This window comes from Lutra lutra, chromosome 6 (genome assembly GCF_902655055.1).
Source record: "Lutra lutra chromosome 6, mLutLut1.2, whole genome shotgun sequence".
NCBI lineage: Eukaryota > Metazoa > Chordata > Mammalia > Carnivora > Mustelidae > Lutra > Lutra lutra.
This window is the reverse complement of record NC_062283.1, coordinates 85,081,568-85,093,763: the sequence shown is the minus strand read 5'-3', so window position 1 is coordinate 85,093,763 and position 12,196 is coordinate 85,081,568. Positions and strand designations below refer to the sequence as shown.

Below are 12,196 nucleotides of genomic sequence, written 5' to 3'. Positions count from 1 at the left end.
AAACTGCTACACTCAAGGACTATTTAGTGACATCGAAATTCTCTGAAGATATAACTTAAGTGAAAGATTAGTATTCCAATAAGTGTTCTGCAGAAACAATTCAGTTTATTTCCCCAGTTTATTGAAATGCAACATACACAGATGTTTTGCTCCATTTTACAAACATCCATTCATACACTCCCTACTACAACCAGGCAGACATGGCTTTAATTTCTTCCCTTTTCCACATTGCACTATTTTCTACAAAAACAAATCTAGGACTTTCCTTGTTAGAATATAAGACATTCTAAAAATTACAAAGGAAATTTAAAATGCATCTTGTAAATTGTTTTATGCCTAGAAGACCCAGAGATACAGATTAGAGATTTTTTTTTATCTTAAGAGTTAAAAGTCATAAAATAGGAATGTAACTTGTATGTATGTGAATTGACAGTGTCCATGAGACACTGATTAAGTATATTCGCAAACCAGGAAAGCGTCCCTTTCAAGAACAACACAGTTTTACAGCATATAGGATATGAAGGAGGAAGGGTAAGTATGAAGCACACTGAGAGGTGTGTGGCAGCATGCATTTGGACTCAGAAAGATAAGCAGGCAGGGAGTTCAAGATATCCAGATGTCATTTTTTGTGTTGGGGGTGGACGTGAGAAATGGTGAATGGACAACCTGGGCTCTGCCTCGTCCCTCTCACCTCCTCCCTCTTTCATCTCCCACTCTTCCCGTCTCCTTAAGGACAGTTCAGGGCATCTGATCTGGGTCATTCAGCCTAATTCTTACGGATCTCTTGCTTACTCCTCCTGTCCTTGAAGTCCTCCGTTTGAATCCTCAGCCTGTATACTCTTCCCTACCCTTGTGACCAAGACCATTCAGGCAGGTTCACCTTGGGTCTGGGCACACCACAGTCAGTGCAGGCCACTAATCCGCTGATGCTGACCTAAGACTGACACCTGCCCGCCTCAGGAGCCCTTCCTCCGTCCTCCCAGAGGGCACTGTGGTGGATCATCTCCTTTAGTGGCATTTTCTCCTCACTACCTGGATTACAGACTGGCCAAGTACTCCTAAGGCTGTTATTTTAAAGAAGTACCACAAACCAGGTATCTCTGACCAACAGAAATTTATTCTTTCATAGTTCTGACAGCAAGAGGTCCTAAATTAAGGTGCTGGAAAGTCCATGCTCCTTCTCTAGACTCCAGAAAAGGATCATTCCTTGTCTTTTTCTCGATTCTAGTGTTGCCCACAATCCTTGGCATCCTTTGGCTTGTAGATGCATCACTCCAATCTCTGCTTCCATAGTCAGTGGTATTCTCCCCACCCATCTCTCCACTTGGCCTTCTTGTGTGTGTATGCGTCTGTATCCAAATTTTCCTATTCCTAAAGGTACACCAGTCCCTGGATTAGAACCTACCCTACTCCAGTAAAGCCTCATTCTAACTTGATTCCTTCTGCAAAGACACTACTTCCACAGGTGAGGGGATCAGAATTTGAACATATGTTTTAGGGGCTCCAAATTCAACCCATGACATAGCTATACTTACCACACTAAGACGATTTTTAAGATGTCATCAAGGTTTAAGTGTAGTATTTCCAGAAAGGATACCTAACAATTAAAATAAGGATATGGATCATTAGGAAAGAAGTTACTGTTTTCTAGAAAGGACCACCATCTCAGGACAATGGTAATAACTCAAGTGAAATTAAAAATTAAGGCTTCAGAAGAGATGTTGGAACATAAGAGAATTAAGCAAAAGCCAGCCTTTTTTTTTCTTTTTGTTAACCCCCCACTGAGAATCTACTTAACATTCCAGTTGGGGAGCTATTTGCATTAATGTTCCATGTTACAACATAATACTTTGCTTTATGTTTCCTTAAAATTGAGATTGTTACTTAGTTTAACTTCTTTATGGTAACATGAATTTCTTTTTTTGCCAAACACACTAAGGTACTAAAATATTATGAGCCCAGTGATTTTATATTCTTGAACCAAATAAAACTACCTAGGTTAATTGCAGACACAGTATTATTTTACATCATAATTTAGCAATGGTTGTTATGCTAAATCTTTTTTAACATTTCATTTTCACAAATATATGAGAAAAAGACAAGAACGCTCTTCAAATCAAGTAAAAGAAGTATTACTTCATAATAAAGATATAAAATTAAGGAATAACAATAACCTCGTGCTGTTTTATGAGGTAATAATCTAGTTCCCAGCTCTCTTTCAAGGCCATTCCCCCAGAAAAAGGTGAATTTAAAAAGGAATAATAACAACCCCACCCATTCCATGTTAGGTTTTTTTTTTTTTTCTCCTGCAGTCAGGTTCTCAATACATAGTAAATGGATGATATCCTTTTCTCCAACTCTGCCTTAGAGAAAGTGAGCTATAAACTCCTGTGTCTTAGAAAATTAGAATTAAAAAAACCAACATCTCCCATAGTTTAAATACATAAGGAGATTCTGATATCCAGTTATAAAACAATTCTCAGAAACAGAACAGGGCAGATGCCTGGTCCAGGTGGTGGAGACAGCAAAGAGAAAAAGAAGATGTTGAGCGATGTTTGAGAAGTTTGTAGACTGCATGATCCAGTTCTCACCCTCTCGACTGATCTTTCTAACCAAACCCTCAGTGAAAAGGAGATTGTCCCAGCACACTTTGGCAGAATAAACATGAACAACGTGGAGGGGGCGGCTCTCTGCACCAGGGCTGGCACAGGACAGGGACAGAGGCTGCACACGGGAATACTACAGCTCTGGACGGCGGCACACATGGCACAGCCTCTCACGAGTCATTAACGCCAGACCCCTGGGCTTTGTCACAGACTCCTTGCCCACTCCTCTCCAATTCCAGAAGTGACCAAATGCTCTCAGTCATTCATAGCATTCATTCAAATCTCTCCACGTTTCTCTCCTCATGGCTAACATAGTAGTTCAAGCCATCAATGGCCCTCATCCAGACGGAGAGTAAGCGCCTCCTGGGGGTGTCCTTCCTCCAGAGTGGCCCCCTGGACTTGACTTCTATTTCTTTTTTTTTTTCCTATATTTTTAAAAAATTTATTTATTTTTGAGAGGGGAAGAGGGAGAACACAAGTAGGCAGAGCAGTAGGCAGATGGAGAGGGAGAAGCAGGCTCCCCACTGAGCAGGGAGCCCAATGCGGGACTCGATCCCAGGATTCTGGGATCACAACCTGAGCCAAAGGCAGACGCTTAGCCAACTGAATCACCCAGGCGCCCCATGGACTTGACTTTTTGCAGTGCAGCCAGAGTAATACTTCAGAGTAGAGATCTAATTGGATTCTCTTAAAACAAAGTAGATCTTTACCCTTCCTTTAGGATGAGCCAGAAATTCTTCAGTCAGTCCTACTTGAAGCTGGGGCAGCGCCTAGCAGAATCCCATGCAGGAGAAGCACTAGTTTGCTGCCTTTGCTCCCTGGGGCCACTACCTGTCCCAGGAGGGAGTTCTGAAGGAGAGCTCTACCTTCCTTCTCCTCCTGGCTGCCTGCCATTCCCTCATCCTACCACCATGGACACACTCACCACAGCGCCTTGCAGCCGACAGAGAGGACTACAGTAGTCTCCTGGGAGGACGTGTGCACAGTACAGGCTCTGCGATAGTATAAAGGAAGACGGAGTGGGGAAAAGACTACAGGCCCCACCCACATGCCAAATGCCTACGGTATCCTGAGGGAAAGTGGAAGACAACCTTGTATATGGCTGTCCAAACTGGTTCCAACCCCAATACAGACCCCTGACAAGTGGAGGGAGGCATATGGAGAGTCCCACCCATAACCACAGACAAGGCCCCCTTTAAACTTAGATGGGGCTTTGAAGAATCTACGTACATGGGCAGAATTTCCTGGGCCAGGGGAGGGTGTCCTTCCATTACGTTTTGTCATCCAGAAGAGCTAATCTATTGTTTGACTTACAGGTTTTCAAAGGCAGGTACATTTTTGCAAACGTATTGTATACAAAATGACTCTTTGCCCACATGAGGCTATATTATAAATATACTGATCCACAGCCAACATTTCGCACCTAACCCACTAAACTACACAGTTCCTTCCAAGTCATACCAAATTACTTGTATCAAACGATGCATCACAATCCCTTTCTACTGCTTAGGATGAGTGTGTGGGAAAGGATCAGGCTAGTCCTCCTTTAGTGGCAAAATCTCTGGGGCATTAAATTGGGGCATGCTTGGGGTGCCTGGGTGGCTCAGTTGGTTAAGGCTCTGACTCTCAGTTTCGGTTCCTGTCAAGGTCTTGGGGTCATGTGATACTATCCCCATGTTGGGCTCCATGCTCAGTGTGGAGTCTGCTTGAGATTCTCCCTTTCCCTCTCCCTCTGTCCCTCTGCCTTCTCATGCTCTAAATAAATAAATAAGATCTTAAAAGAAAAAAAAAAAAACAGCTTTGGCATTCTTTACAGACTTGTGAACAAACTTGGGTCTGCTAGGGAGAGACAGAAGAGAGGTGACCCAGAAAGAGTAGTAGCAAAAGACAAGATGGCAAGAAAGTCCTGGCAGAATTTAAGGACCTGGATCTTATTACTCCTGAAGTCTCTACTGTTTCTGTGCCCTTCCTGCTGCTTGGCTGTTCAATTCTTCCTTGGATTCCCTGAGCCATCCTCAAGAGTCTTCAATTAAATTCCCTCCCTTATTAAGTATACTGCCTGACATAAAACTAAAATTGTAGAGGAAGTCAAACAACTTACATTATCGTTACATTATTCAGATATTATAACTGGACTCCAACTGTCAAGAGGGCATCGCTTTCACATCCTGCACATCAAGTCACCTACACTGCCCTCAAAATTTTACGAATGGGTCTGGGAAGCTAAGACAGGCACCAGCTGGTTCCAACAGGTCAAGCAGCATGCCAGAGAGGGAAGCCAACAGCACCAACGACACCTAGCTCCAATTCTACAGCTCACTGTTCAGAGGAGGACATGGGCATTCTTTGACCATGCACGTGACACCCCTCCCTACCTGTGCAAAAGGAAAACAGCAAAGGTATCCAAGGGACAGATCAGGGTAAGCAGTAATGAGCAATGTGCCTTGCTTCCATCTCCTAAAATGAAACCAAACTAAAAACCAGATGCCAAGCTCCTCTGACCTGTTTTGTAGAGCATGAACTTCGCAAAATAGTCCATATAAAGCAAAATGTTTAGAAGAATGGGGTTAATTTCTCATGCTAAAATTATAACCAGCTCAATTTCATGCTAATCACCTGGGTCATTAGTGATAGGTTCATTTTGGGGGGCAATCATCTTCCTGGAATTATAAATTATGATCCCTTGATTTCTGACAAGCAAGGCCAGCCAAGTTTGTTTTATGTTGTTTGTGTTTGTACATTGTTGCTGGTGGGCTAGTTATCCTAGAAAATGCCGACCCAGTTCTATAACTGGACAGTCCCAGAGGAACTTCTGAAGGGATTCTGGGCTTGAGCAACTTCTGTTACCCTCCAGATACTCAGGCAGACTCTGAAGGCTCACGGGCTGCCTCTGTCGCTCCTCCCAACCTAGATGTCACAATTACCCTGCCGAGCTTTCTGTGTACCCTGGAATGGTTCATCTAGCTCTGCTTATCCTGCAGCCTGGCAGGAAAACCATTTGAGCCCTTTCTCAGAAATAGTCTGTTTTCTTGGCCATAAGCCTCTCTTCCATACCCGCGAAACTTTTTTGATGAAGAATATATTGACCCTATGTATTACTTAACACACGTCTGATGACTTTATGCCTCTCTTGAGGAAAATCTGTTGCACTTTGAGAGAATTTAAAAATACATCTCCTAAATTTAGTATTCCCCTCTTGAAACCTGAGAGGTAGAAAAGATAGTTTTGCTAGAGGGAATATAAATTTAGTGATTCCAAATACTTCTGGATAAAGCAGTTCTGCATGTGAGTCCTTGCTTCTTCACTGGATAATGGTATGGCCTTGTGATAGTTCATGAGTGTCTCTAAATATCATTCTCTTCATACATAAAATAGGAATAATAATGATACCTATTTTGTATTATGTTGAGATTAAATGAAAACATGTGTTTCAAAAATACAACCCATTTGGTTACTCATGACAGAGTGGATGAAGATCTCTGTTTCTTTATTTGCTTCCTATGTAATCAATTAAAACATTTTAATATGTTTACTGTACAGTGAAGTATTATCTATGTAATTTCTTATGGAAATGTAAGGATTTTAAATTCTGCTCTACCAAGAATATTATATTAATCAGTGATCTCCAGAAAGTGCATTAACTGCCTATGTTTAGAGAGTAGCCAAAAGTCACCAGTCTTTGGCCAATTCTCTGAACTTAACATAAGTTTGTAAAAATGAACAATATCTTAATTACATTATTACCATTTACCCCTTTTTAGTTTGTCATTCTATATAACATCAAAGTTGTGGCTGGTTTCTTTAGTGTTGAGAGACTGATGCTGTCAGTAACAGAATTATACATGGGTGGGTGAAAGAGAAGGGAAAATATTTTCAGAAAAGAAGTTTTGAATTTGAAAGCAAGGGTGAGGAGCTAGATATTGGTAATAGCAATTGCTGTTACTATATTTTGATATCACTAACATGCAAACAAAGGATGACATATGTCATAAAATTGCAGCAACACATCTACTCTGGATTTCTGAAAAACAAGATGAATAGTAATGAAAATTAAGGGGCAACATGAAGGCTGTTGTAGTGATCTAGATAAGAAATCAAGGGAATCTGGACTGATGTGATGGCTGAAAGACACCTGGAAAAAAGGTGGTTATGCAGGATAACATAAAGACAAATCAATAGGATATAAAAAATATGTGAATATAACTCCTAAGGCAAATATGATTTGCAGGTATCACACGGTGCTAAAAATGTATCATATGGAAAAGTTGAAAGTAAAAGATATTTTTTCTTTGTGTGTTATTGTTTTAGTTGTCATTAATTTCACTTATGGAGATGGGCAGGAAACAAAAGCAAAAGGCAATGTATAAAAAGAAAGTCTGAGAATTCTGTCTCTTTTATTGAAGGAGGGCTAGAAAACTCAGCCCACCATCTGACTCAGCAAGGAAGCTTGTCTATGATGGAGCCATTGGGAAGAAATAATAATTACTTATTATAAAGAAAATAATTACTTGAGATAAATCAAAACCTCAGTCTTACTCAAATGTAAATTTTAAGTTGTTACTGCCTCTCTGGTATGGAAACCTCAAACCAAAAAACTAAAAATCAAGACTGATCCAGAGGCCTGAAATCCTCAGACTCCAGGGGAAGTAAATGCAAAATTATCCCACAGGACAGAAAGGATTCTGAGAGAGAAATTCATCAAAAACGATAAACTACGTAAGGAAACAAAATGCCGCAGAAACAGCAACTGCAACAACAGAGAAACTAGGATCCAAAATCTGAGATTATAGGACAATCTGAAAAAGAGAAGTATGCTTAAAACAAAGATATAGAAGGAATAGAAACAATATTGAAGGAAACCCCCGCTATGAAAAATAAATACACAAATCTGGGAAAGAACTATAAAAAATGTTTTTTAAAACTATATGCACTGAAATCTTATAAAAGAAATGAATGAGTTAAATAGCAAATTAGATTTAGCTAAAGAAACAATTTGCAAAGTAGAAGATAGAAACTAATAAATAAACAAAAATTCTCAGGAAGTATGTAGCCCCTTGAGTGAAATTAATGGTAACAAAAATCAGTAACAATGCAAACATGTATTTTTCTCTCATTTCTTCCATATCACCAATTTCTCAGGAATCAGTGTGACAACTGAGAGTCATCTTTTTTGGGGCGTGGGGAGTGTGGTCATGCAGAATCCAATATATACAAAGTAAACATGAGAGATACAAAATATGACAGTAAATTTGATTTACCTAAAGCCAAATTACTTGCTTGAATTCTGTCTATAGTGAATATTAGTCAGGGGTTTAATTATATATGATAGTATCTGCCTTCCTAAAATTTGGGACACTTGAAATTTTTATCTAGAGTTTTAATTAAGGCTGGATCCAAAGTTTGAATACGTTCTTCCCTCTCAATAAATCCCCCTCTGGTGTCAGGGAATAAAGACATTCCACTGACTTCATAACTGCATTCAAAGTAGAATCACATTAACAAAAAACTGCATGATAGCTTCTAAAAACCCAAGAACTTCTTAAGGGCTAAAGATATAAGAATTCAGAAAATAATATCTTGAATAAATTTGGTTTTTTTCAATTCTATATTGTGCTTCCTTGTATGTTCTGACTTCAAGAGAAACTTAGAAAGAGAATATGAATGGAATCTATAGGGTCTTATTTCTTTGTCTCGAGATCATAAGGAATATAGAAATAAGTGGGGTTTATTTACAGAGTGATCATATGTGTCTACAGATAGAATATTTGAAGCTTCTTAGCTCCAGGGAACTGAACCACCTCCTTCCCTCTTTCCTTCTTTCAGTGTTTCCTTACATATTAGTTAATACATCTACCTTTCAGAATTTCCACTCTAGTCTACCTACCAGAACCATAAAGCATAAGCTGAATCCTGCTTTAATATGTATGGCAGGCTGTTAGATATTAAGAGAGCACAATCATTCACGTCACCCCTAAATCCTTTTTCCTCAAGTTAAGTACCCCTAGTTAATAAGACCACATCTTTAATAAAAAAAAAGCCCTTGTTTCCCAACAGGGATTATGGGAGAATTCACTCAGCCACAGTTGCTGGGAATGCATAATTGCCTAGAAAATGCATTAAATGGAAGATAGATATGAACTAGGTCATAGTGCATCATTATTTTTAGACCATTCAATTATAAATTGACATTAAATTATTACAGATCAGCATTAATGTATAGCAAATATCACATCCATACCCAGTTGGTTGAAATGAAAATTAGTGGCAATAAATTTTCAAGGCAATGAGAATGAACGACGTTAGGATTTTGTTTGTTTGCTGGTTTGCTGAAAACCAAATTATTCTCCAGGAAATTTTAAAAAGAGAAAAGACTAACATTTAAGCTGCTGGGAAGTTTGGTTTGCCCAGAACTTGGACGTGCCTGGGCTTGTTTGTAGAATCGATGGGTTAGGCTCCCAAGTGCTCTTGGGCCTGAGGAGCCTCCTGGGAAAGAACTCTTCCCAGGAAAGAGCTGGTGAGCCATAAAGCTGGAGCTAAGTCTGAGTCCTAAGTCTCAGGGCTGCAAGCAAAGAACAAGAAAACAAACAAACCAACCAAAAAAAACTGCCCACTAAACTCTGTAGAAGAGGTCGAGGGCAGATGGCATCCCTGTATTATCTGGATTCTCTCTTATAGGGTACTGTGCTGGGGGAAGGGACCGGAGACTTTCCTCCTTTGAAGTCACTTGTGGCAGCTGTTCAACCAAGGAGAAGTGAGATCTGACCCAGAGAAATACTATTTCCTGTAAATAGGACTCTCACAGCTTGGAGGAAAAAAGAGTGAAAAAAGCTGGGGGGAAAAAAAAACTGGTTAAACTAGTAAGATAAAGATCATAATAAATAAGAATTAAAAATGTGAGACGTGAAACTCCAGAAAATGACAGAGAAGCAGAATAATTTGCCCCCCTCTTGACCAAACCAAATGATCAATGAGATTGTAGAGATGCGAACACCCGTCCTTTCCATACTCCTGATGGGTAGTGTGGTTTCTTCTGGCCAGCGTTCGGCACTCCAGGCCCAGGTAGGGCTGCAGTCAAGTTCTAGTTCAAGTCCTGAACAAACTATATTAGCTCCTAAAGAAGCTTCACTGCTTCCCAAAGATACTTCTGTGGCCCACACCTGGACGATCCAATTTATTGTTTAGTGCCTTAATTTCTCTTTCATGGTCATGAAAAAATATAGATAGTAAGTTTCTTTTAAAAAAAATTTAAGATTTATAAATCCAAACATTATTCACACTCCCTACATCAAGACTGTATCTTGCAAAACCATGGATTCTTACATAATGTATAAATTAATGAGTGAATGGACAAGCAAATTAACAAATAAGTAAATAAGGAAACACACCTAAAGCACATGTCAGGAAACAGATAACTTCAATTTCATGAAGTTGAAGGTTGAATCAGGCAAACAGAATCGTACATTTCCATGCCTGCCATGACTCTATGTACGGCTTTGGGAAAACCTTGTAATTTCTCCATACTTCAGTTTCTCACCCTATAAAAGGAGTATATTGCTTGAAATTCAATTCCCTCACTGCAGTGAAGGTTTTGATTCAACATTTATAAAATGCTTTTTAGCTTCCCTGATTAATAGGCAAAATACTGTGGTAGTTGCATAATACGCTTTCCAAAAAGTATAAAGGTAACTAGTCAAATCTAATGTAAAATGATACTTGAGAAATAAATACCAGTGATATTTATTACTTCTCCATTCCATTTGCTAAGTCATAAAAATTACTTCTAACAGAAGAAGTATCAAATTAATATTCAAGCCAGCTGAAGTGTTATCATCATAGGTTTACCTATATTGGGGGGGGGGTTGTTTTGTTTTTCCAGGCTGCCCCACATGTTTATATGGTACAGTCAGGAATGTTGGGCATGGTTTTGAAGGCCTCTAGCGTATTCGTTGGTTTCTGCATTCTAATGCACTCTACTTTTATAACCATAAAAGTACTCTTGAGTGCTTCTGGAAATATATAACAAATCCTTAATCAATTTAAGAGTGTTTTAACTGCATACATGAAATTTCTTGGGAGGAAAATGTTAGCTATTCTACACACATATAGTACTTAAGTTAGCAAGAGAGTTCCTTCTCAAAGGCACAGAGCAGTTTCCCCATAGTAATATAATTTTCAGTTTTATGTGCATAAGTCCTATTGAATCCCTTAGAATAACAGGAAATTCTGCAGGAAAAAAACCCACAAAAATTGATAGCCATACTTATCCAATGCTAGAGGAATAAGTTAGCTGTTTTGAGTTGGATTACTCTTAAGGCAATAGATAATCATTAAAGGTTAACCAGAATCTTAATTAACCAGAAACTGTAAGACCTGAATATTCCAGAGACAGAATTTTCTACTACATAGAACACTCTACAATAAAGTCAACGGATTAATACACTTCATTTTAATATTACTTTAGCCAGTTCTTGAATAGCTATTCTCTAGATTTTGATACATTAAATTTCACATTAAACAGATTATAACATTTCACAGATGTACAAATTAGTACATTGATAAGACAGCCAATATTTTGATCTATAGTAATAATTATCAATATATATTCAGACTGGAGTGATCTCTTTTATAATAACCATACAATGTCTATACCTTTTACCTACATTTTTTTTTTTAAGATTTTATTTATTTATTTGAGAGAGAGACAGTGAGAGAGAGCATGAGCAAGGAGAAGGTCAGAGGGAGAAGCAGACTCCCCATGGAGCTGGGAGCCGGATGCGGGACTCGATCCTGGGACTCCGGGATCATGACCTGAGCCGAAGGCAGTCGTCCAACCAACAGAGCCACCCAGGCTTCCCTTTTACCTACATTTTAAAAAACTATAGTAATATATGTAAGGTGCTTAGAATTGTCCTCACACATAGTTAGCTCTTAATAGAATAATAATACATAATTCCTCATAAATTCTCATCAACAACATCTGAGTTAGAGCCATTTCTCTTAGTAATTCCTATAAATATTTATGGTACTATATGAAAACATGTCACAAATATGACATGTACTTTTTTTTCTTTCCTACCAATTAGTTTAAGAACTATGAATATATAAAATGATTATTCTTATAACTTGATTCTAACAACTCTTAAATGAGATATTAACTATATATAACATAGATTTGATATATATGACGTTAATAAATTATTCATTCTCATCAGTGAACTCTTCCAGTTAGTGTAGGAGTCTCAAGGAATTTTACTTTAAGCCTTCTTACGAATCAAAGCACAAATAATTATCATGTTCAATTGAACATAAAATTTCGCCTGTGGCTTTTATGAGAAACATGCAAGCATATCATAGGGATGCAAGAGGTTATAACTTTTTTGAAAAATATTTTGGCACAATCTATGCAATATACACATATTCCTTCACCTATCAATTCGATGTCTAAAGTTTTATGCATAGGAATTTTGGATAAATAGAAAGTTATATAAAAATCATCACTGCAACATTCCTTGTAATAGTAAAAAACTGCAAGCAACCCAGAAATACACCAAGAAGGGAACAGTTAAATTATAAAACATACACATAAATTA

General features: G+C 38.4%; 1 protein-coding gene across 14 annotated transcripts in view; it reads right to left on the bottom strand.

The window, feature by feature from the left end:
• The window catches only part of EYA4 (EYA transcriptional coactivator and phosphatase 4), a 321,947-nt gene that overhangs the window by 258,825 nt on the left and 50,926 nt on the right, over window positions 1–12,196 (bottom strand). For 2 of the 14 annotated variants that reach the window (XM_047733823.1, XM_047733822.1), the window contains exon 2: window positions 1,536–1,597. The exons of the other annotated variants lie outside the window; for them this stretch is intronic. The gene's annotated coding sequence lies outside the window, so the exon portion shown is untranslated. The remainder of the gene's footprint in view (window positions 1–1,535; window positions 1,598–12,196) is intronic. 14 annotated transcript variants of the gene reach the window in all.